Source organism: Panulirus ornatus, chromosome 9 (assembly GCF_036320965.1).
Source record: "Panulirus ornatus isolate Po-2019 chromosome 9, ASM3632096v1, whole genome shotgun sequence".
NCBI lineage: Eukaryota > Metazoa > Arthropoda > Malacostraca > Decapoda > Palinuridae > Panulirus > Panulirus ornatus.
This window is the reverse complement of record NC_092232.1, coordinates 45,888,031-45,915,178: the sequence shown is the minus strand read 5'-3', so window position 1 is coordinate 45,915,178 and position 27,148 is coordinate 45,888,031. Positions and strand designations below refer to the sequence as shown.

General features: G+C 46.9%; 1 protein-coding gene across 3 annotated transcripts in view; it reads left to right on the top strand.

The window, feature by feature from the left end:
• The window catches only part of LOC139750387 (solute carrier family 7 member 14-like), a 579,902-nt gene that overhangs the window by 161,229 nt on the left and 391,525 nt on the right, over window positions 1-27,148 (top strand). The window contains exon 1 of one of the 3 annotated variants that reach the window (XM_071665122.1): window positions 5,988-6,077. The exons of the other annotated variants lie outside the window; for them this stretch is intronic. The gene's annotated coding sequence lies outside the window, so the exon portion shown is untranslated. Of the gene's footprint in view, window positions 1-5,987; window positions 6,078-27,148 lie in introns of those variants that run through there. 3 annotated transcript variants of the gene reach the window in all.

Below are 27,148 nucleotides of genomic sequence, written 5' to 3'. Positions count from 1 at the left end.
GGAAGACCTGACCTAAAATAGCAAATATCGTGCCTCTTTTTATGAAAGGCGATTGAGAAATTACATTTAACTACTTTAACCAGTCTCTGCTACATGTGTGGCCTGATGAACACTAACGCGGTAATCAGAAACCAAATGGCCGACGGCTATACGAAGGAGAAACTACGTTACTGAAGGACAACATACATTTAGTACAGCTGGGGGTCGTGAATTCCAAATCCCCCCTTGACCGTGTCAGCTCCAGTAAACGGTTGATGTCGTCCCACATCATCGGCGGAGGTTGGTTACGAAGCTGGACTTACGAGCGGGAATGATAAGTAGACCTGTTCATTACACAGAAGATCACCTTTGTGGAAATGAGCATAAGACACATTTTAGGGAGACATATTGAGATGGGAAGGGGGTTGTCACCAGCGGTGTGCCACTAGTCTCGGGGTCCTTTCGCCACTGCTCCTTTTAGTATAGGTAAAAGAATTGCCTGATGGTCTGAACCCTTGCCACAGTATGACTGCCGACGATTTCGAGATCATGAGAAGACTGCATCCCTTTACAAAGGGACTTACGCAAACTCCAAAGCTGGTCTGGTAAATGGGGTGATGATATTCGATCCAGTTAAAAAGCCATCTAATGAGGATTGGGGCAGTGAAAGAGGTCGGTAGTGAGATGATGTGGGGAATATGCGACAGGAATCTATGTGTAAAATAGACTGAGAAGGCGACTTGTACCCATTCAATCGCCAGAGCTACACATCAAGAGGCTTGTTAGGGAGATAAACTGTCTGATGGCATATATTAGAAGCACATATAAATAGAATGATATGGAAATGTTTTGGAAACTGTTCATAACGTGTATCTTGTCATTGTGCCTAAAGAATCTCAAAAATGTAATCAAGGGAGCCTGGAAGAAGCTAAGAGAGCAGAGGCACAACGAGAGGCTGGGGGCAATAACTCTGGCCATCACGAAAGAACGAAGAGTTGGGGGCGACCTGAACACATCCTTCACATTTCTAAATAAATCGGGGTCGTAGAACATGGACAGTTCTTGATAGACAGAAGAACCAGAGGCAGTAACAGGGAGCTCGCCAAGTACCTGGTTGAAAGGACCTGAAGAGGTTTCGTTTTCGTAACAGGGATGGCGTAGACTAGACTCAAGGATGAACCTATACATCCCAGCAGGACAATAGTGTTTTAAAAAGGCGGCTGGATGGTCGAGAAAAGTTTAAGATGAGGCCCCTCGAGGGTTGAATTCTCTATCCATACCGTACAAATAAGTCATCACACATATATATATACAGTACGGGCCTGCCAGGCGTCGGACCCAAATGGGTTCGAATCCTTTGCATGGCCGTTGACCCAAACTCAACCCGAGTTTTCATCCTGCCTTTAGGGGCTGGTCGATATAGGGGTACCTGGCTTTGGCTGAGGCATGTTTGTGTGTATATCAACATAGGAATAAAGACATGGCACATAATTACAAGCTTAAGAGACAGGACAGCATAAGATATTGGGTACCTGGCTCAGGCTAGGGTATATACATACAGCGTTAATGGGATAGACTTGATTAAGAGCCTCAGCTGCTCGTGCCGTCTCACCTAACATGAAACAAGAAATAGTGACATGACAATAGTCCTCACGCAACGCACCACAAACTCCGTCGTCAGAAGTAAGAACATCACACTTAGAACAAAGACCCCACAGCCATAAGCCACCAGCTTAGACGTTGTACTTAAACCCCAGAAAGTAAACCGTCTCGTCAAGATGCTACGTTGGCTAAGCAGAACGGGTCTGGCGTGGACGGCCAGGGGATGCCACCTCGGGGTGTAGCGGATATCCTCAACCATGGTGGTGGGGGAATGTTATTTCCGGCCGGGTTGTCGCTTCAGGTTACACTCGCACTCACCCTCCTCCTCTGAGAGGCCATCGGGTCTTCATCTCAGCCTCTGCTGAGGTATTTACGGAGGACACAGAGGCCTGCGAGGGGTCTCTCTCTCCACTGCAGCCAGGGGGTTGAAGGACAGGTAAATCCCTGACATGGGGTGACACATGACCAGTGCAGCGGAACAATAAACTTAGCCAGATCATATACATCTCATGCTGGTGTACACATCGTCAGTGCCCCCCTCCAGCCATGTCTTTGTGGCCTAATGTGTATTGTGACGCTCATGAAATGTCACGACGAGTTAGCTGTAAATCAGAGTCTGAATACAAAGATGAAGTCAAAAAATATGTCAGCTTGTCACATTCATGCGTAGAACTGGTCTCAGCGAGCATATTAAACTACACTATGTTGATAAGGCCTTTTTAACGTGAGGATAATGTACATTGTCTGGGGACAGGAGGAGAGAGTGTCAGGTCATAGTGAGGTGAGGCGGGGCATCAGGTAAGGGACGGGTGACACGCCCTCCACCTTCCCTGATGCAGCGACTCCCTCACCCTGACAGAAGGACCTCCACCTCCATCTAATAGAAGGAAGTCCTCCTCGTCCATCCAAGTGAGGGACGTCTTCCACTTTCGGCTAACAGAAGGACGACGTCCTCCACCTCCACCCAACAGAGGGACTCCCTCCACCTCCATCCGTAAGAAAGACGCCTTCCACCTTTCCCTAAAAGAAGGGCGCCCTCCACCTCTGTCTAACAGATGGACTCCGTCCTCCTCCAGCTAATCGGACCCCCTCCACCTGAGCCTCAGCTCCGGCAGGGCGTTCATTGGTCGACCCTCACCTGGGGATGGTGGCCAGACATGGTGTTGAAGACTCGCCGTGTTAGCACCCATGCTACAGGGACACGTGTTCAACACCCATTGTACGTGGAAACACTGTGCTAAGACCAATGATATGGAGCCTTATGATGCTAAGACCCATGATATGGAGCCTTATGATGCTAAGACCCATGATATGGAGCCTTATGATGCTAAGACCCATGATATGGAGCCTTATGATGCTAAGACCAATGATATGGAGCCTTATGATGCTAAGACCAATGATATGGAGCCTTATGATGCTAAGACCCATGATATGGAGCCTTATGATGCTGGGACCCATGATATGGGTCTTATGATGCTGGGACCCATGATATGGAGCCTTATGATGCTGGGACCCATGATATGGAGCCTTATGATGCTGGGACCCATGATATGGGTCTTATGATGCTGGGACCCATGATATGGAGCCTTATGATGCTGGGACCCATGATATGGGGCATTATGATGCTGGGACCCATGATATGGAGCCTTATGATGCTGGGACCCATGATATGGAGCCTTATGATGCTGGGACCCATGATATAAGATACCACCGCGCTGAGAACCATGGTTTAGAGGCTTATGATGCAGGAGCCCACTGTGCTGTGAACCATGGTTTAGAGGCCCATGATACAGGAGCCCACTGTGCTGTGAACCATGGTTTAGAGGCCCATGATACAGGAGCCCACTGTGCTGTGAACCATGGTTTAGAGGCCCATGATACAGGAGCCCACTGTGCTGTGAACCATGGTTTAGAGGCCCATGATACAGGAGCCCACTGTGCTGTGAACCATGGTTTAGAGGCCCATGATACAGGAGCCCACTGTGCTGTGAACCATGGTTTAGAGGCCCATGATACAGGAGCCCACTGTGCTGTGAACCATGGTTTAGAGGCCCATGATACAGGAGCCCACTGTGCTGTGAACCATGGTTTAGAGGCCCATGATACAGGAGCCCACCGCGCTGAGAACCATGGTTTAGAGGCCCATGATACAGGAGCCCACTGTGCTGTGAACCATGGTTTAGAGGCTTATGATACAGGAGCCCACTGTGCTGTGAACCATGGTTTAGAGGCCCATGATACAGGAGCCCACCGCGCTGAGAACCATGGTTTAGAGGCCCATGATACAGGAGCCCACTGTGCTGTGAACCATGGTTTAGAGGCTTATGATACAGGAGCCCACTGTGCTGTGAACCATGGTTGAGGGATCCACGATACAGGAGCCCACTGTGCTGTGAACCATGGTTGAGGGATCCACGATACAGGAGCAAACTGTGCTGTGAACCATGGTTCAGGGGTCAATGATAGCAGCGCATTCTGCTGAAAACTGTGGCACAAGGAGGCCCTGTGCAGGTACACATGGTATTTAGATCCCTCAGTGCTCAGGGCTGGCGACACTAGTAGCCCACGATTCTGGGACCCATACTACTGAGGCCCTTAGTATTAAGGCTCAGGATAGGTCCATGGTACTAGGACCCACTACAATGGAGCCCAGTGTACCAGGGACCCATGGGACCCATGTGCCGGGGGCTCACACGATGCCGGAACCCTGTAGTGGTGAGGGGGACGGAGGTGCTAAGAGGTCTATGGTTGCTAGGGCCATGGTGCTGGGGCCCAGGGCGCTGGGATACATGGGAATAGCACCCACGGTGTTAGCGCCCATGGTGCTGGGGACCCATGTCGCTGGGGTCCCATACTGCTGAGAGTCTGCGTTGCTGGGGATCCCACGGCACTTACGCTACTATACTGTGGGCCCACAGTGTTGTGGGCCCATTGTGCTTGGTGCTGACTGTAGTAGGGGGCCCAGCCGGCGGTGGTGGGGGCCCCTCAGCGGGAGGGGTCGCCTGGATGGTGCTCTACACATACCCTCAACAGCACTGGCCATATTTACATATTCTGGCTCACGTCCGTCCGTGTCTGTGTGTACCGACCACTGGTTTACATTAAGTGGAAATTTGATGTTGGCCTCATTATGAGCGTACATGACGATGATGAAGGGCGAACTGTGTCATGTATACACACACACACACACACACACACACACACACACACATACACACACACACACACACACACACACACACACACACACACACACACACACACACACACACACACACACACACACACACTTTCTCAAACTCAGGCACCAGCTTATGTAGCTACTTGAAATTGGCCACCAGCGCCGTGTTATCAGCAAACAGTAACCCAATTCCCTCCCAGCTCCCTCATTGTCAACCTCCTCCTCCCTCCAGACAGACTGCACAGACCTACCCTTGCTACAACACCCTCACAATGACCTCCTTCACCACTCGGTTCACTTAGGATGGCATCACACACCCCTGATGCTGAATTACCCCTCACCTGGAGTCAATTGTCCTCTAATTACACACGTCTTACGACCATCGTAACAGCTCTTCGTTGTTTCAGTTATCTTTCCCTCTACTCAATACTCTCGTAACTCGTCCTACAGAGCATTTCTATTAACCCTAAGTTGTCTCCACCTTCATAGATACCACAGACAAATGCTTTTCCTCATTCTAGTATTACACACACACACACACACACACACACACACACACACACACACACACACACACACACACACACACACACACACACACACACACACATACACACATTATATGACTGCATGTATGTGATTCTTCCACTTTTTCGTTCTTTCTCGGAATCATGAAATGGAGAGAGAGAGAGAGAGAGAGAGAGAGAGAGAGAGAGAGAGAGAGAGAGAGAGAGAGAGAGAGAGAGAGAGAGAGAGAGAGAGAGAGAGAGAGAGAGAGAGAGAGAGAGAGAGAGAGAGAGAGAGAGAGAGAGAGAGAGAGAGAGAGAGAGAAACACACAGCATTATAAAGTACACATTTCTCGACCATCCTGCCAGTGAGACTCTGATCGGAAATCAATGGGGGAAAACCTTTGACCTTTTGACATTGAACCTTAAAGGGCAGGTCAAAGATTAGGATCCAGTAGTCATGCCGTTCTGCTCAAGAGGTATATTATCTTTCCCTTCCCCCCGACGCCCTCCCCACATGGTATACGTCAGGAGGGTGAGGAAGGGCACGAGGATCTATCATACCCTTAACGTACCTGTGGAGTGATGTGTGTGGTGAGGAACAGGAAGAGGAGGAGGAGGAGGAGGTCATGAGTACGTATGTGTCTGAGTTTGTCTGTCCCTCACTCCAGGGAGACTACGAGTTGTTGACTTGTAACGAATGTATGTTTCTCTTACTCAGGTAGTGTTGCCAACACAGACTTCACCGTGAAACTCCTCGTTCCTTCCTTCTAACACCGACTCGTCGGATCTCCCCCAGCGTAGTAAGGTAACGTACAAACGTGTCAGGTTTTTGCAGTAAATTAGTTCAGCCAGGTAGAGGGAGGTAGACATTCTTCACCTCCCATTCTTTATGGCCTTTGGCGTCGCCAAAGAGGTTTCAAAGTAAAGCTTCAATAAGGCTTCAAAGTAAAGCTTCAATAAGGCTTCAAAGTAAAGCTCCAATGAGGCTTCAAAGTAAAGCTTCAATGAGGCTATAAAGTAAAGCTTCAATGAGGCTTCAAAGTAAAGCTTCAATGAGGCTCCAAAGTAAAGCTTCAATGAGGCTATAAAGTAAAGCTTCAATGAGGCTTCAAAGTAAAGCTTCAATTTAGCACTTTGATTATCTGGATGCCGCCAGATCATTCTAATGGCCTGTGACGCTGCCCAGATATCTCCAGCCATTGCTCACACCTTACCCAAAAGCTTGGGCAATCCTCTTGTCAGGCGAGAGACTCCTCGTCTCCATTCTGCAGTTCGGTAGCCAGACCACATCCCATACATACGAGCTGGTACAGACGGCTACACGACCATATTCATCCCAACCATCACGAGCCCTGTCAACAGCTAATAATGTTTGTGTCCAGTTTTATTTAACACACCTTCCACTTGTCATAGTTCCACTCTTTTACTGTGTGAATTTCGCCCATTTGTTCTCGGTCTTTGGCGAGATTTTGCTCAATAACGCGTCAGTTCTCATCGGCAGCCATTACATGGGTGGGTGTATATAGCCAAGCTCACACACACACACCTCCATCTCTCATCCACTCCCTCATCCTTCCGACATCTCCTCCTCTCTCTCTCAGTAGTAGTCGTACTTCCCTGGTGGAGGCGGGCTTCAGTCTCCAACCTACTGGCACGGAGGGTGCAAGACGGTCCCCGGCCCTCACATCAATACTCCCTGAGCGGCTGGTGTTTACAGTCCACTAACACGGAGTGTGCAAGGTGGTTCCGGCCATTACTGAACACTCGTGAGTCAGGTGGGAGGTGTCACTTCTCCAGGCGGCTTCTGTCTACAACCCAGTGACTCGGAGGATTTAAGACGGGACTCAGTCAGGAGTGAAGTACTTCCCCCTGGCAGGTTGCTACGTTCGTAAACTTGTCGAAACTAAACGGGACAATGATTTCGTCACGAAAAGGGAGCCATATTGTCCCTTGAACCCCGATAGACCTGTGTGATATCACCCACCTGCCGTGGATGACGCCTTCCCTGCGTGCCTCGACCCACATCCTACATTAGGAGGCTAATGAACTGGCATGGTCGAGCCTTATACAACCGTGGAACTGTATCCTTCATGGTCCTCCGCAGCGAGGTAATTCGCGAAGGACGAGCAACAGTGAGATGTTATTTCCACCCTACAAAAAAGTATTTACCTGAACAGCTCAACATGAGTCAGTCTTAAAGAAAACTGAAAGAAATGAGACTTGCTCCCCCTCCTCCTTACCCCTGCCTTCATCACCTTGCTAATCAAGTTGGCAGGTCAGGCAGGTGGCGAGCGATCGCTTGGCCACCATCTGCTACAGACTCCTCCTCCACCTAGCTATCACCCGCCTGCCATCCTACGTACCCACCAACCCCCAACACTCACTCTGTCATCACATGAGTTTTGAAGTTGCCAGACGTTGATATAGCCTCAGGGTACAGTCTTCCGCTGCATCCATTGATTTTCCCCGTGAAACTGTACAAGGAGTTCTCCCCTGAGCGAGGTAAACACCCGCGCTCTATCATCAACGCTCCTGCCCGGCAATCCAAATGCCCCGCGGGCTGGAAGACTTCGTGTGTTCCCACAACTTCGAAGTCAGCAGACCCGAAGGGTTCCCTGTGCGTTGTGACCCAAGGCCATTACTGTGGCCCGCACTATCCTTCGTGGGTTTAACCGGACTTACCTAGACATTGTGAGGTCCACAGACCCTCAGTCTTTGGGTAATAATAAGACTACAGACATTGTGAGGTCCACAGACCCTCAGCCTTTGGGTAATACGAAGACTAATTAACTTACCGCTACCTCGTGAGCGTCCTAGATTATAATTCATTGCAACCTAGAAAGACGCAGGGCATCTGTCATACTCACCTACGTAGAGTAAGACCATCTAGGAAACCATCATCATGATAATAATGATAACAACAACTATGATAATAACAATAATGATAATGATAATTATGATAATTATGATGATGATATCATTATTGTCATTACCAATAATCTATTATTATTATTATTATTATTGTGATTATTACTATTATTATTATTATTATCATTATTATTATTATTATTATTATTATTATTATTATTATTATTATTATTATCATTATCATTATCATCATTATTGTTATTTCTATCATTATTATCATTATTATTAATTCTATCATTATTATTGCTATGATTATCATCATTGTTATTATCATCATCATGATTATGATTATCATTATAATTCTTACAATTACTATTAATCAAACAGCCTCAAACACGGACCCTTGAGCACGCACAGACACACACACACACACAAACACACACACACTCACAACAAACATGCACAAATACATAACCACAAAGAAACATACGTACAACAGCATATCCACAAGTAAAGCACACACACAAAAAAAAATAAACCACATATACACAGAAACACGACATTACCACAACCAGGAGCCAGGCACCACACCTTCAGGAGCCGCCCAATGCAGCGCCACACTCTCCTGCTGGTGGAGAGGCCATGTGGGGTACAAGACTTAGTCTAGGGAGTCTTCCAAGCCAGGCCTCACTTATCAGCGCCTCTCGTGTGTGTGTGTGTGTGTGTGTGTGTGTGTGTGTGTGTGTGTGTGTGTGCGGGAGGCCCCGGTCCCGCAAGCAGGCTTACCAATATATCGAGCGGCAGGTGCACTCTCTGGGTTGTCATGAAGCTAGACCAGCCTACCTGTGAGCCATCAGGGGCGTGGATGCTGCGAGGTGAGGTCCCTGAGGATGGGGGTGCTTAGTGGGAGAGGGAGGGAGAGACGCGGCGTCGAGGATGGGTTCTTAGTGGGGAGAGAAGGAACGTGGCTCAGAGGAGGGGCGCTTAGTTGGGAGGGGGAGGGAAGAAACTCGGCTCAGAGGAGGGGTGCTTAGTGGGGCAGGAGGGAGACACGGCTCAGAGGAGGGGCGCTTAGTTGGGAGGGGGAGGGAACGCGGCTCAGTGGAGGGGTGCTTAGTGGGACAAGGGGGGTGACATGGCTTAGAGGAGGGGTGCTTAGTGTGGTAGGGGAGGTGACACGTCTCAGAGGCGAGGTGCTTAGCTGGGAGAAAAAAGCATCGTGTGTGGGGCCAGAGAGGGAGGTAGTGCCAGATAGATCTCGGGAGACACCTTCCATATTTACATTCTATAATGACCGACATACCACGGGCAGGACGTGGCCCAGTGACGGCCATGTCGAGAAGATAAAAGACAAAAGGAAGAAAAAAAAATTATCAGCGTTCGCAGTCGTCTGTAAACTGACTTTTAAAGGAAGAAAGTTTTTACCGAGAAGGAAGAAGACAGAAAAAGGCATTATATTTGTTCGAGGGAAGAAGGAAGAATCATAACAGTTAATCCTCAGGTGGCTGCTCTCCACACAGAAACTGTAGGAAGCAGCATCCAAACGTATGCCACGGGTCCAGACCTTGGTACTTAAGACACATGCAGATAGCTCACAAGAACAGTGACCTAAATGATACCCATACAATAGAGAGGGTTCAGCAACATGGCAGTGTAAGAAAAGAGAAGGTTTAAGAGAAGTGATGCCAGGAGGATTAATGAGACACAAGGATTTTGATTCCCCTCTAGTTAATAGAGAGGTGGAGGATGGGCAGTGTGTAAGCAGTATTCCATACTGTAGATGTCAAACAGCTGCTCACAAAAGAAAATATTAACAGCATCTATACATTACTCCCAGCCTTTGGGAAGCAGACATTGTAATATTGATTATATACGACTTTCAGGAGGAATTAGAGAATTCTGTTATGTCTAACACGTTCATGGTATTACAGGATTGCAATGGAGTGTGTTGAGATTGTACATGAAGAAATGAGTGATTTCTAGATAGATATCTGTGGATAGATTTAGCTCCGTCAGGTTGGGTCTGGTTACCGTGGCCTCGCTCTGAGATGCTGCACAGATCCGGATTGAGAGAGCAAATGTGATCAGAGAGAGAGAGAGAGAGAGAGAGAGAGAGAGAGAGAGAGAGAGAGAGAGAGAGAGAGAGAGAGAGAGAGAGAGAGAGAGAGAGAGAGAGAGAGAGAGAGAGAGAGAGAGAGAGAGAGAGAGAGAGAGAGAGAGAGAGAGAGAGAGAGAGAGAGATAGAGAGAGAATGAGACGTGAGTTGAAGTACGTATGTTGCAATCATCAGCATAACAGTGAATAAGGTTAGAAGTAGAGGAGAGAGAAGCTCATTTACTGAGAGAAGAAAGAGAGCAGGTGTTGGAATAGAACCCTGAGGAACACCACAATTGAAAGAACAGGAGGGGGCATGTCGCTCCATCGACGTATATATACACTGCAGTAGAACTGCCAGAAAGGATACTGTGTATCAGAGAAAAAAAGAGAACCAGTGAAAGCAAAGGAAAGGAGTTTAGAGAGTGCCACCTGTCAAATGCTTTGGGGTATATCGAGGTTCTAAGACCAAGGCTTCAATAAATCCCCCAAGAGAAGCGGACCCGAGGCAAGTCACATAGGAGAGAGATCGCCAGCAGACTTATAACTGTGAAGTCCATACAAGTGATGTACAAGATAGGAGTAGTATTCTAAGTGCCTAAGAAAATGAAAGTTTATAGGAGAATTTCAAAGACTTTGGAGAGTGTAAAAGTGAGAGAAATGGAGGGAGATATTTGGAAGGATTAGAGTGGGTTCCTTTCTCAGGAATGAGTCGCACCAAAACGAGCTTCCAAGCGGAAGGAAAAAGTGTCTGGGTTTTAGACATCGGCGAAATAGGCGAACAACGATTGGTGCTGGCTCAGAGGCTCACTCCTTCAAAACTCGAGGAGACATGCCATCTGGGCCCCACATCTTTTCCCCCTGAGCTGGAAGAGTACTTAGAGGGCCACGAGTGAAGAGATTGTAGGAGATGGCATAGGTTGAGCAGAAGGAGTTAAAGGAATATTAGGTACCTTTGTGTTAATAGAGGCTTCATCAGCTGGGGAGTTAGCAATAGAATGATCAGGTTGGAACGAAGCAGGATTGGTTGGATCATAGATATTGGTAGCGTTTTTTGTTTAAGTATCAGACAGATTCATCTGAAGAAGAAGTCAAGGCAGCTCACTTTCTTTTCTATGAAAGCGTTCTCAACTTTATGAAGCACAGCTTTGCACTGAGTGTTAGCAAGCAGAAATGAACCTGGAGCAGGTTTCAGAAGAGTCTGACCGTCCGGTATGCACCGTCCGTGAGGCGACAGGCATTAGAGATGGTCCAGTGAAAACCAAGATTGAAGAGGAAAACAATTAGACGTGATGTCGAACTCCATCCCAGCCAAGGTCACCTCTGCTATGCGTTCAGCACAGCACGAGGCGTCTGGACTAGAGAAGCAGTACCCATTCCAGGGAAAGTCAATAGCGAAGCGCGTAGGGACGACCGCTGAGCTCTAACAAAGAGCCAAAGCTGATGTTTCGAGGGAGGACAGAGGATGGGAGAGCCCAGCTAGAGTTATCTGAGTCTACATTTGTGGTTAGAGGACCCTAAAGGGACAGAGGTGGTATATGAGTAGTGGGAGGGTTCGTAGGCTAAAAGAGATCAAAGTGTATTAGAAGAGTGGATAGGTTAGGTAAGGGAAAGAAGAAAGAGAAGGCCACGACCTACCAGGTTTATTCCATTTAAAGCCTAACAAATCCTTATGGTGTACATTGAACTCCCTGCTGAGAGGGGGTTTGATGAAACATAAAAGCAGAGCAATAGACGACAAAGAGATTCGGAGCCGGATGGGATCAAAGATAGTAGACTTATGATCTACGGGGTTTGTAAACGTTGGTTTTGAACCACAGTAGGCACAAGCTCCGCCCTTGGAGTTGGAGCGACGAGAAAGAGTTTAAAAATAGAGATCTGATAGTGCAGGGGAGATGCAGCCTTGGACATTGGGTTTCGAAGAAAAGCAAATGATCATAGGAGGAAGTAAAGAAGTGGCGTTCAACAGAGGGAGTGTTAGGATTACGAAAGCAAATGTTTCGGAAATGGATAGAAAAAGAGTCAGGTCTGGGAGCTGCTGGTATGGAAGTGATGATGATCCTAGTCCCATGATGGTGGTCAAGTGGGTCCTGGGATCCGCTGGGATCCGCTCAATCCCCCTGGGATCCGCCTAATCCCCCACGACCGGTGGCACAGCTCCGAAACTGCGATGAAAAATTAATAGGTAGTTTTACTGCCATAGATGATGAAGACATAAGGTAGGAAGGAAAAGAGAAGAAGAGAAGATGAGAAAATAAAGATGTGTGTGACTTATGTGTTGAGAGATGTTTTGTATGAGAGAAAGAGGGTGTGGGATTAAGGTTGAATAAAAGCAACCTACATATGGATGAGGCGAAGGTTGAATACCAGCAACCTACCAGCAACCTACATATGGATGAGGCGAAGGAAAAAAATATGCAGCTATCTTGGCGTGGAAAAGAGTCCGTAACAAACGTCGCGGTGCTGGCCCACTACGCCTCCACTACCCCTCCACTGAAGCCCAAGTAGTAGTACCTCCCTGGTCGATGGTTGCCTGCCTCCCACTGCTGCTACTACGATAAAATAACAACAGTAATGGCCGCGACCAAGAGCCTACAGCTCTTACAGATGGTAGGATCTGGGGAAGGTGGATGCGCAAAGGAACTGGAGAACTGCTGTCGAAGAGCGTGTGTTCAGGAGTAGATTCTGGATATAGACAACCGTATAGACGGGTTGAGCAGGAGTGTAGGGGAGTGTTGTGGGTGTAGTAGATTGGAGACGTTGATGAAAGGTGTGGATGAGTATGGTCAGAGTTGATGATGAGTGGTGTTGCTTAAGGGGATCACTGGTTTCGAAGCGTTGTACTCAGTGGGTGTGTTGCAGAAGGATATCGACAGTGGAAAGTTCGGAATAGGGAGTTGGGGGTATGTAAGGTGGCTTTCAGGGGAAGGGAGTGTAGTGTTGAGAGCGTGTCAGCAATCCTCTAACACTATAGCATGTGATCAACACTCCAGTATTCACACTTCTGCAGGATTCGGTCCACACTCACGAACCATCTCCCCAAGCCAAGAATTCTCTCTAAGGATCTCTCCTGCATCCGAGGATCCTTCCCACACTCCAGGGCTCATTTTACACCCCAGGAACATCCATACACCCACAGAATCATTGTATTTTTCCAGGGTCATTTCCCACATCCCAAGATCCCTCCTTCATCCACACATCTCCAACCTCACTGCTGGTCCCCAGCATCACTACTGCTGGTCTCCAGCCTCACCCCTTGGTCCTCACCCTCACCTATGGTCGCTAAAATCTCTCCCAGTACCCTAGTACTTCTAGTTACCAGGGTATCTCTTGTCTCCAGTTTCAGTACTGGTCCCCAGCCTCATCCCTGATCCCCAGCCTCATCCCTGATCCCCAGCCTCACCCCTTGGTCCTCAACCTCACTCCTCGTCGCCTAACCTCACTCCTGGTACACCCAGCATCACTTCTATTCCCAGCCTCATCCCTTAACCCTTGCCACACCTCTGGCCTGCATCCACACCCCCCAGCTCCTCGCCTCACTCCTACATCCTCCAGTACAATAGAGAACAGGTAGTGGGGCAGGTCGGCTCCCCCGGGTGTCACTACGTGTCTGCTGTCGAGTAAGGTGCCATAAACACGACCCTCGCCACATTTATGCTTCGTACACGGATAATTTGCATTGGAATTCTCCGGATGTAGTCTATTATCCAGGGGGAGGAGGAGGAGAGTGAAACTTTACGGAACGCTGCGTTCAGGAAACTCAGCCACCACTCAGATTAGCCAGTTATTGCGGGGTTGTGGCGGATCCATTATGAAAACCCATTTAGCCGAGAAGCGAAGAGCCTTCTGCTGTGACCATTGTAATGATGTTACATTTACATGTAACATTTGTTGGGGAGGTAACGTGTGAATATGTGAATATCATGTGCTCATGTATGTGGGTTATAGCAAGCTTACATAGAGGCATATAGGAAGCTTACTTATGTGGATATAGCAAAATTACATACGTGGATGTAGCAAAGTTAATACGTAGATATAGATAGCTTACGTTTGTGGATATAGGAAGTTTAGCTATGATGATATAGCCAGCTTACATATATGGATGTAATAAGCTTATGTATGTGGATATAGCAAGCTTACGTTTGTGAATATAACAGACTTATGTATGTGGACGAAGCAAGCTTATATATTTGGATATATTGACCTTACGTATGTAGGTTTAGCAAGCTTACGTATGTGGATATATCAAGTTTATGTATCTGTATATATCAAACTGATGTATGTGAATCTAGAAAGCTTGCTTATGTGGATACAGCGAGTTTATATGTGTGGATGTAGCAAAGTTATGCATGCATGTAGATGAAACAAACATCTATGGTTGAAGCAAAGATGGTGACAAAGGAGATATAGTAACTGGTGAGCGAGATAAAACTTGCAGCGCATGGGACCTCCGGCATCAGTATATGAGAGGGGGACTGCTGGCGCTGGTATATGACAGGGACTGCTGCTGCCAGTGTATGAGAAGGGGACTGCTAGTGCCAGTGTATGAGGGAGGGACTGCTGGTGCCAGTGTATGAGAAGGGGGACTGTCAGTGCTAGTGTATGAGAAGGGGACTGCTGGTGCCAGTGTATGAGAAGGGGACTGTTAGTGTCAATGTATGAGAAGGGGACTGTTAGTGCCAGTGTATGAGAGAGGGACTGCTGGTGCCAGTGTATGAGAAGGGGACTGCAGGTGCCAGTGTATGAGAAGGGGACTGCAGGTGCCAGTGTATGAGAAGGGAACTGTTAGTGTCAATGTATGAGAAGGGGACTGTTAGTGCCAGTGTATGAGAGAGGGACTGCTGGTGCCAGTGTATGAGAAGGGGACTGCTAGTGCCTGTGCATGAGAGGGGGACTGCTGGCACCATAGTATGAGAGGGGAGCTGCTGGCGAGGTCGTGTCAGGATTTTGATCATATTGGTGGAGGAGGAGCCAGCCTTTGTGTGCCATACACTCTCCCGTGTACAGAAGACTTAGAAATGATCCCTTAGGCAGGGTTCAGGTCCACTGGTGTATGTGATTCACCAAGCTTCATGTTGTCACTCAGCTGGTTGGACCACTTCGCTACCATCCTAAAAAAAAGTTCCTCTAACTATCTTCTCTACGTTGTTCGTTGAATCATACTTGAACTTCCTATGCCTGAACTTAAGAACATGGACGAAACCTTCGTCTTAATAGAAATTACTGATGCCATCTTCAGCTGGTCTTCCGGCTTAACCCAACAGAGATTACAAAAACATGTTCAGGATATGTAACACAAGATCATCCTTGGTCCCTCTTACACCAACCTGTCAACACAATGCTACACTTGATTCTTTCCTCGGGACAGGCGCAGTTCATCTGACAATGCAGGGGTGAGACAATTGCACCACTTCCACCACCATCAACTCCTACTAGCTGAGATCTCTTGTCCCCGAGTTTAAGTTCGGCAAACATGACCCGCATCGCATTTCTCCCATTTTGTGGAGACCGCTATCAAAAGTATCAGCTTCCAAACTACTGTGAACATCATCAGTAATCAGGAGACTACATACTAACCATCATATCTTATCTTGGTAAATTCTGTTTAAAAACCCCAACATCGCTCTTTCTCATACATCTCTTGTTTCTCGCTGCATTCAGTTTCTCTGTATAGTAACATTATCATTATCATATATATATATATATATATATATATATATATATATATATATATATATATATATATATATATATATATATATATATATATATATATATATATATATATATATATATATATATATATATATATATATATATATATATATATATATATATATATATATATATATATATATATATATATATATATATATATATATATATATATATATATATATATATATATATATATATATATATATATATATATATATATATATATATATATATATATATATATATATATGATAATGATAATGTTATGAGTGTGTGTGTTTGTGTGCGTGTGTGAATTATTCATTACGATAATTGTATAATTTGGGATGGTGAGTAAACACAGGGAGAGCTACTGCGTTGTATTATTTTAACAGTTTCGGTTGGTGCACACAACACTACACACCACATATTGTCCTCAAGCATTTCGTTTCCATCACATCCTCCTTCCTCTGCACAACCCAATCTGTAGCCCATGCCCTGCATCCAACATATGGTATTGTTGGAACTACTATTCCTTCAAATATACCCATTTTTGCTCTCCGAGGTAACGTTCTAGCCTTCCACACATTCTTCATCGCTCCCAGAACTTTCTTCCACCTTATGACTCGCTTCCTCTTCCATGATGCTATTCGCTGAAAAGTCCACTCCCAGACAACACCACACACTTCATTTTTCCAGTCTTATTCTCTCTATTTTCACTCAAGCTCACATCCCAACTGCCCTGTCCCTCAACCCTGCTGAACCTAATAGATAACCTTGCTCTTATTCAAAGTTACTACCACCTTTCTGCTTTTACACATTGTTCCAAACTCAGTCACCAACTTCTGCAGTTTCTCAATCGAATCAGCCACCAGCGCTGTATCATCAGCAAACCACACCTGATTCACTTCTAAGGCTCTCTCCACCCCACAGATTAAATTACTCTCCCCTTTCACCAAGACTGTAGTAAATCCTTTTGCGAATCCTGTAAAATGAAGCGAGCAATAAGTGTTTCTGCTAATTTTGATTCTCGTTCTTCATCTTATACAGTTAATCTTAGTGCATTTTTCATACTTTCTAATCTTCTTAATTCCCAATTTTTCGTAAATTTTCTGCACAGTTTGACTCGTGTTTTAACTGATCGGTTATTCTTCTGAGTTTTTGATATAGCAATGGCTTATGGATTCACGAAACCTAAGTCAGAGCACATCAGAAACTCGAGAAAACCAGTAAAAGAAATTATAGTCTTCTAGCATCAAGGCATTGACTTCTTAAAGCTACCCTGGACAGAGAACATGCTCACCTTGTCCACCCTCAGTCACGGTGTCGGAGTCTATATTCATGTAACGCTACACAGGTGCCAGTTAGATGAACCTACACAATAGACCAGATGATCCAACGTGGGTCGACGTCTTCTCAGAGTGGGGCAGATCCACAACTCACTGAGTCCTGATCACCTTTTGGAACACCATTGCTTCAGGCTTATTTCTCCATGACCCAGATACTTGACTCTTGGTTTACTGGAGGGTGAGGGTGGCATACGGTACCTGGAATGAAAGCTAAGTAACCTCCTCTAGTGAGGAGGACCATGTCAGGGATGGTCATGTCTCCAGGTATAGACATTACTGGAAATAAGAGACGAATTACAAGCTCTGTACTGGGCAGGTGTGCCATAGCTGTAATGCTGTACTGCCACCCAAATTGTAGTCTGAATACCTAGAATCCTATTCTAAACGTGATGTTAATCTTTTCTTAAGTACGCTAAAGTGAAAAGCAGTGAAGTTGAGTTCCCTTCTATATCCCACTCCCTCTAAGGCATCACAATACATTCAATATGACCATGCATGTGTTTTCCTGTGGTTCTATGGGTAGCCCCCTCTCACCACGGATCACTTTGGGTAGCCCAACAGACGACTGTCGTCGTGTCTCTCGACGGCAGCAATGCCGTGAAGCAACGGTCAATATAGTACCTTTTAATGGGATCTCCACACGTGAGGCTGTTGTGACCGGCTCGTTGCAAGAGAAACCCGACGGAGAAGACTCAACACTGAGGGTCATGTGGGAGGGAAGCAGACGTGTTTAGTTGTTGGTTAGTTGGCTAATTTGGCTTTTGGCTCATCGACTGTCAGGGCCATTAGCGTTCGTCAACGTTAACCACAAATCGAAAAGATTGAAAACCTTCCTCACGTGTTGAAAATAATTCTAAGACCAGACACGCTTCCACTGCATGCATGGCTGTGGCATAGTTAGCGAAGACACAGCTGCCACGTGAGAGCCATTTACACTCTAATGTGATGATAGTGCAAACGCCAGAGTGACATGGAACTCCTTGTATGGGGTCCCGTTAAGCACTCTTAACTCTTTAACTATTGTTAAATGATACTGTATATGTGTGTTATGTGTCTCTGAGTGTTTGTATGTATGTATGTAAGACTACATACACGTGCAAAGGCAAACTAACAGATGTATCTACCACACTCGAAGGTCTGGAGCAATTTGTTAGTGAAATATGGATGGACATATCCGAAGACTTTTACGCGACGCCCGGCCCCCTATAGACGGGTACCTGTCGCGACGTAAGGTGGTGTGTGTGAGGGATGAGATCCCTTAAGGCTCACTCATCTGCTTCTGACACTCCCTCACTAATGCTGGAGACAGAGCTCTACTCTCACCCACACCAGCTCTATTGCAAGAGCTACACACACACACACGAGCTCTAATGCAAGAGCTATACCCTCACACACATCAGCTCTAATGCAAGAGCTACACTCTCACACACACCAGCTCTGATACCAGAGCAATACTTCGACCCATACCAGCTCTCACACCATGTGAGGGACTAGTGACTGAAGGAATCACTTCTGACTCAACCTGAGCGTCAGTAGACAGAGATGCTTCCATTTGGAGCTGACTACCAGACTGTGCCTACATTCTCGAGCTGTCTGAGTGCCAGGTGCCCACCAGCACTGATGAATGGGAGGGCCTGTGGCGCGGCAAGACAAGTGGGGGTTGCCCAGCCACCCGCCTGACACGCGTGAAAAGTGTTTTCGATCGATGACTCTCACATCAAGGTGTACCCTGCTGCGGTGTCTGCCACCACCGCCGCCACTATGTCCTGCCACCACCACCACCGCCGCCACTATGTCCTGACACCACCACCACTATGTCCTGCCACCACCACCAACACTATGTCTAATACCACCGCCACCACCCCAACCACCACCACTATTATGTCCAACACCACCACCGCCACCCCAACCACCATCACTATGTCCAACACCACCGCCCCCACCACCACCATTATGTCCAACACCACCGCCACCACCCCACTATGTGGTGGTCAGATCCCAGGCACCAGCTGGGACCTCACCCGTCATGTGGTGGTCAGATCCCAGGCACCAGCTGGGACCTCACCCGTCATGTGGTGGTCAGATCCCAGGCACCAGCTGGGACCTCACCCGTCATGTGGTGGTCAGATCCCAGGCACCAGCTGGGACCTCACCCGTCATGTGGTGGTCAGATCCCAGGCACCAGCTGGGACCTCACCCGTCATGTGGTGGTAGCATCTCAGAACACGAACGCATCGACGTGTGGCTACTGTGCGGCTTTACCAGTACATATAAGGGAGAGAGAGAGAGAGAGAGAGAGAGAGAGAGAGAGAGAGAGAGAGAGAGAGAGAGAGAGAGAGAGAGAGAGAGAGAGAGAGAGAGAGAGAGAGAGAGAGAGAGAGAGAGAGAGAGAGAGAGAGAGAGAGAGAGAGAGTCAGTCTGTCTCACTGGACGACAATTTAAGTTTGAGTCTGGTAAACTTAGCTGAAGCAGGAACTGACATCCGCCTGCCAGTCACACCTGTGTGTCCTTCATGATGTCCCCAGTGGCGGAGGCAGGAGGTCTCCGTGAGGACACGGGGTAGTGGTGTCCCCAGTGGCGGAGGCGGGAGGTCTCCGTGAGGACACGGGGTAGTGGTGTCCCCAGTGGCGGTGGGAGAAGGTCTCCGTGAGGACACGAGGTAGTGGTGTCCCCAGTGGCGGAGGGAGGAGGTCTCCGTGAGGACACGAGGTAGTGATGTCCTCAGTGGCGAAGGCAGGAGGAGGTCTCCGTGAGGACACAGGGTAATGGTGTCCCCAGTGGCGGAGGCGGGAGGTCTCCGTGAGGACACGGGGTAGTGATGTCCTTAGTGGCGAAGGCAGGAGGAGGTCTCCGTGAGGACACAGGGTACTGGTGTCCCCAGTGGCGAAGGCAGGAGGTCTCCGTGAGGACACGGGGTTGTGATGTCCTCAGTGGCGGAGGCAGGAGGTCTCCGTGAGGACACGGGTTAGTGGTGTCCTCAGTGACGGAGGGAGGAGGTCTCCGTGAGGACACAGGGTAATGGTGTCCCCAGTGGCGAAGGCAGGAGGTCTCCGTGAGGACACGGGGTAGTGATGTCCTCAGTGGCGAAGGCAGGAGGAGGTCTCCGTGAGGACACAGGGTAGTCGTGTCCCCCAGCAGGAGCAGACAGAGAGCCTTGGCTCACAGTTCAGCACCCACAGCCAGGGCCACACGCTGTACTCACACCACAAGACAAACCTCCCACACTCACCAGACCCTCCGAGTTACAACTACCCATCTCTCTCTCTCTCTCTCCAGTCAACACTATGACCAATTGTCTCAGCCACTGTGAGAGGGACATGCCTGTCACTCCCAACCCACTCCACTTCACATCCCAGCACCTTAGTGTCCCTCACATGTGTCATGGACGACATGAATTATGAAATACATCTATTGGATTACCCACATGTATTTCCCAAAGGGCATGAGCAACATTTTGAGAATACGTTTTAGCCTCTGTGTGTTTGTGTGTGAAATCCAGAAGGGATATTATGCCAGCTGTTGCAACAAATTGTTTAAACGTTAGTTTACATCCGGGTACAAGCATCTGGTACATGTCATTTGTGTTGATAACGTTTCACAGTCACTCACAACTGATATCTATTTCACTGGTTAAACCACTAAGTCTAAAACGTTATACGAATCTTATTCTCTCCATTGTTAGAATAGCTAATATCAATGATTTTCTTCTTTTCTTTCGAAAATTATATTGTGCCTTAGCACCAATTATTTCATCCTGCCAATCATTTCTTTATGCCATCTCTCTGCGAACACTTACGTTAAGTTCTGAAATCGACACACATGTGTCTTGGCTGGGTGACGAAGGATACACACCAAATGATCATTTAGCAAATTGTGAAACATATCATATGCATAGTTTCACAACAATGGACGTAGGATAAGAACACTTATGTGAGCCAGATGGGCTGAATACGGCGAAGAAGGCGAAGCAGTTTGGGCTCAGCAACACGTAGAAACATCTACACTAGAATGTGGCTTTACGATTGAAAGACGACCTTCAACACTAGAGACAGAATCTAGGACAAAAGACGATCGGAACAGAATCCTCGACAATAGACGATCGAAATACAACTCTTTTTTTTCACAGCAACAGAGGTGTGGAGAGCCTCCCCTCTCTTTATCCTCTGTCCACTGTTATGAAGAACAACAGCACAAGTTCTCGCACTCTGGAAGTGTTTCTGTGAGAGTACACCCATTCAGAACACCACAAGTTTTCCAGCAAACACAAACACACACACACGCACCATCAGTTCCATGTACTGCTCCACTAGCCTTGGAAGTTTGGTCCAGAATGTCTGCCAGGATCCATCATTTTCCTGTCGTCCCCACAGTGGGGCACAGGCTGGAGTACCGCTGGCCGGACCCAGATGTGTCTCCATCTGGGACGTGGCTCGCGAACAGCGATGCTGGATAAATTGGTTGATATTAACTTTTTTCTTCGCGTGAAAAAAAAAAGTTATTCTTTTAATATGTTTATATTGATTTGCAATAAAGGAAATTGAAAAACTTTTCCATCATAGAGAAAAAAGATTCATCTGGAGATGCTTCTGATACAGACAGATTAGCAAGAGCGTCTGTTGCCTCCGGGAAATGCTCACCGCCATGATCTATTTCCCATTACATCTGACCCCCAGACGCACACCGTGTCGCAGCCGGGGACCGTATGACTCAAGGGTAAGACTGTGGATTAACATGGCCATACAGTAGCTACCACACTGAGGAGGACTTGGAATCCGTCTCCCTTTTAGTATACTCCCCTACGGTAGTCCCAGTCCCTCGTCATGTAGGTGAGAGATCACTGTAGAGTCTACGACCATGGCGGCGTCATTGCAAAGTCCAGCAGCTGATGCAGTCCAGTCTTCCTGAATGACACACGCTTCTGTTTATAGGGAATGGTCGCCCCTTCGGCCTAAGGTTAGTTATATTTCATTCTTTTCATAGTTACATGTTTCCTTTTTACGTGTGATTACGATATGGCTTCCTTGCTAATTGCCTTCCGTCTCTGGTATGCGGTGAGGCAGGTGTGTCTTTTAATTCTCGTCTTACTCACAGAAGAACATGTACCTTCAAATTGTCTCAGTCAATCTGGAAATGAAACCCGATAAGTTCCCAAGTGCACTTTCGTGCAATAATCACATCATCAGGGGAGATACGAGAAAGAAATATAACAGTAACTTGATATACAACGAGGAGACGTAGCTAGGACGCCATTCATAACACTTCTGACAGAATCCAGTCAATGTCGTGTGCATCATATTCATCTATGGACCTTTTATTTTCATTACCTTGTGATCGAGGAGTCTTCTCCCATCTTGTAATTTCGTGTGGAGCACAATCCTCGCTGCCTGAGATCTTCTATAACACCATCTCCACGAATGGAATTTCCCCAGCAAGGAGACGTCGTGGGAGGCTGTGGGAGTTTCTATAAGTTTTCCCCATCGTTGTAGCTACAGACGTAACTTGTCCACGACCGCTCAGGTTGCCATGAACGCGAACCTTACCAATTCCGTCTTTTGTTTCACTGCGGATTCTTTGCCAGTCCCTCCCGATCACCGATGGCTCGCGTAGAATGTCCTTCGTGTGTGTGTGTCTCTCTTCTCTCTTCTAATTTGGCGTTGCTGATTCCAGTTTACGCAAATCATCATCCTTCTCTTTGCTTTTCCTTAGAGACTTTTCTAAACTAGTGCCATTGTTCGACTCGACTCGTACTGAAGGGGTAATGGATGAATGTGTGTGGAGCGTGAGACTTAGGTAAGGATGTATCTAGCTAGTGCCTCGTACACAGAACAAGATGAACTGCTTTACCATAGGTAAAGGGAGATTAGCAACTTTAAGCGCTACCTCTTAGCATAGACAGCATTTTTCCCCCCTAGTCTGTTCCAGTTTCTGTTTGTGTTTTACAGACATGTTCTCTAATGTTCTGAAAATATAGATATTAAAGTCGCTCCTGACTTTTCTCGTTTTTATGGTGGACAGACTTATGGCCTCTCACCCCTCAGTGTAACTGAACAGTTTTGATCTAGGTATAGTTTTTGCCGGCCTCCTCTTGGCCTTCTCTCTTAGTTTTTTTGTGCATCTTTAAGCTTGGTGACCAGAGGTGCCCCACTTCCATCCCTATACAACAAAGCAGGTGCCCCACGTCCATCCCTATACAACAAAGCAGGTGCCCCACTTCCATCCCTATACAACAAAGCAGGTGCCCCACTTCCATCCCTATTCAACAAAGCAGGTGCCCCACTTCCATCCCTATACAACAAAGCAGGTGCCCCACTTCCATCCCTATACAACAAAGTAGGTGCCCCACTTCCATCTCTATACAACAAAGCAGGTGCCCCACTTCCATCCCTATACAACAAAGCAGGTGCCCCACTTCCATCCCTATACAACAAAGTAGGTGCCCCATTTCCATCCCTATACAACAAAGCAGGTGCCCCACTTCCATCCCTATACAACAAAGCAGGTGCCCCACTTCCATCCTTATACAACAAAGTAGGTGCCCCACCTCCATCTCTATACAACAAAGCATGTGCCCCACTTCCATCCCTATACAACAAAGCAGGTGCCCCACTTCCATCCCTATACAACAAAGTAGGTGCCCCATTTCCATCCCTATACAACAAAGCAGGTGCCCCACTTCCATCCCTATACAACAAAGCAGGTGCCCCACTTCCATCCCTATACAACAAAGTAGGTGCCCCACCTCCATCTCTATACAACAAAGCAGGTGCCCCACTTCCATCCCTATACAACAAAGCAGGTGCCCCACTTCCATCCCTACAACAAAGTAGGTGCCTCACTTCCATCCCTATACAACAAAGCAAGCGATCCACATCGCAGGTGGACTACTTCCATCCCTATACAACAAAGCAGGTGCCCCACTTCCATCCCTATACAACAAGGCAGGTGCCCCACTTCCATCCCTATACAACAAAGCAGGTGCCCCACTTCCATCTTTGAAATACATAATTTAGCCCTAGCCTAATGTATAACAAATGTGAAGTCTGTTGAACATTTCCTGTTCTATGTACTCGAATGCAACTCTAGCTTTCCCAACAGACACTTTGATGCACTTGTCTGTTAAAACGGGACACTAACGGCAGATGACTTACTTTCAACCCCCAAGTCCCTCACACACACACACACACACACACACACACACACACACACACATGGATTCCTCTACTTATTTCCATGCTATATGATGGTCATATCAAGGTCTTCTCTCGCTGTCTGCCATCCCCGTAGCTTCGCATCTACTCTTGTTCAACTTCATCAACCATGTTTTAGTCTAACTTCGATGTCTCTTCAGAGTCCCTCAGAGTTAAAGCGATCTCCCTCGCTCTTCTTCCCTTGAGATCTTGTCAGCATTCACAAACATATTCAGGCACGAGACCAGTCCTTCTGGCGTGTCCCTCACATAGCTGAGGAAGAGGAGTAGTTCCAGGTGTGAGCCATGCAGCACGCCAGCACGAGATGGCTCCTTTGTTGCGCGTCCCTCTTTCTTGTCCCTTCCAACTAAGATGGTTTTTGTGTCATTTGGAAGAGTCTTCTCTCTCTCTCTCTCGCGCAGTCCTACCAGAAGATTTAACTTCTTTACCAACCTCGTACGTGCTGCATTGTCAAAAGCTTTCAGGCTGTCCAAACATACACGGCTCATCCATCCTTCTTACCTGTCTACAACGGAGCTTTCTTATAGACGTCCAAGAGATTTCTTCCACATGACCTCCTTCTCCGAATCCGTTGTGTCTTGTGGTGATGTAACTTTACCTTTGCTTTCTGATTATGTTTTCCAGTACTCTACAGACTACAGTCTTTAGAAAAGCTTTCAATATCTCCTCTCTTGAAGATAGGCACGATATTTGCCCCTCTTCCACTTCCTTGGTACTTCACCTTCCTTCAGCAACATCTTGAATACTTCAAGTAGCTTGTCCAGATGCCTCAGCACACCACTTTAGCATCTTGTGAAGAAACTAACCACGAGCTTTATATGGGTCAAACACCTTACGTAATGCAATGTTTTCCAAGACGTCCTCCTCCTCTTCCTCCTCCTCCTCTCCATTTCATCCCGCTGGTGTTGGGGAGATCGTGTCTTTTACCATGGAGCACTTTTCAGGTCCTTGCATATCTTCACATCGCCCTTGCAGCTCTTCCCTCTGAATCTCGTAGCCTAATTAACTGCTCTTTAATTAAAAATTTACCCTTGATGAATTTATGCAAAAGGTCTACATTATCTGCCGCCTTGTCCACAAGATTCTTTTCAAAGTTTCTCTGTTCCTTTCTCCTCATCCTGCTCAACTCAGTCTCTTTTGCTCTACTTCATCTTTCATATGCCTGCTGGCTGTAAGGCCCGGCCTGTATCTCCTCCACAATACATCCCTAACATCTTTGGCTTTTTGACGTCACTCATTAAGCCACAGTGCTCTCTTCTTTCCCAACCTTTCCTTCTGTCTTGATGATAAGTTTGTGCCCCTTTGCTTCACTGTAGATTCTGCCGAGCCTTCCACACCTAGCGCCTCTGGCAAGCGTACCAAACTCCCTATTAATATTCCTATGACAATTGTTAGGTCCTGTGTGGTTTCCACGGTCATGTCTCATCTTTTGAGTCTTGTTTCATTTCTGTTTCATTTCTGTTTCTTTTTGTGTGTGTCCTTATTTGACCACATACTCTGACTGAGGGAAAATGTGGTTGTCCCTTTTCTCTTGTATCACAGATGATATTCTTCATTATCCATACTACTATGTACGAGGATAGACCCTAATCATGATGATGAATTAGCCCCCTGCCTGATTCTCGTGTCCTGAGTGATATGCCAATACAGATTGGTTTTGTATTATTCCGTCTAAAGACTTGTGTCTTCATGGCTCTTTGTCTCCGTGAGACGCCACACGCTCCCAGTCTATTCTTTATAATAGAAATTCCACATTATCAAAACTCTCCCACGTCTGTGGAGACCGTGTTTCCTCTTCGTCTGCATCTGCATACACCATTCTCATTGTGACATTCCCATCACCTGGTTTTCTGATGTCTCTCAAATTTTTTGCCCTCCAACTGTATTCATTCTTGACCTCCCCCGCCTCTCTCCCTCCCGCTCCTTCCTTCTTCCCATCAGTTTATCGCTACTGATAACTACACTACCAGTTCCATCCTCTTTGCCTTCTAAGTTCCTTAGCATATTCCAGCACCTCTGGCCTACAGAACTTCATACTGAAAGTAACCATCGCTGGTCGTCCCTGTATTTCATGAGTATAGCTATTAACTTTCTTAGTTTCTTTTTACCCTTCAAAAAATTCGATTTGGTTCCTCTAGAACTTAAGACATCATTTCGATCAGCAATCTTTTTTTTTCTCCTTACTCTGCCCTTTACCTCATGAGCTGGAATATGGTCCCCTTCCAGTCCAAAATAATTTGAACAATCTTAAAGTGTCCCTCTATTGTCCACCTGCTTCTCTAAGTCTCCCAATTTTAACCACCTCATTGGCCAATTAGCCAATTCTCTGGTCTTATCCAAAAATCATCACTTTTTCCCAAATATTTCGAATGACCGGATTTTATCCCTTTAAGTATTCAAATCTTCTACGTAACCAACCCGACAGTGCCTTCGTTGCTGTGCCTCCACCAGTGCATGTCCCTTTCCCTTTACAGCTTCACTTTATGTAACTTCCGAGTGACTGTGTTTCTCTATCTCAAAGTTCCTATTCCACTGCAACAGTCACACTGCACCCTGTTCTTCTCCTGTTCCACAGACGCAGAATGCACTGCACCCTGTTCTTCTCCTGTTCCACGGACCCAGAATGCACTGCACCCTGTTCTTCTCCTGTTCCACAGACG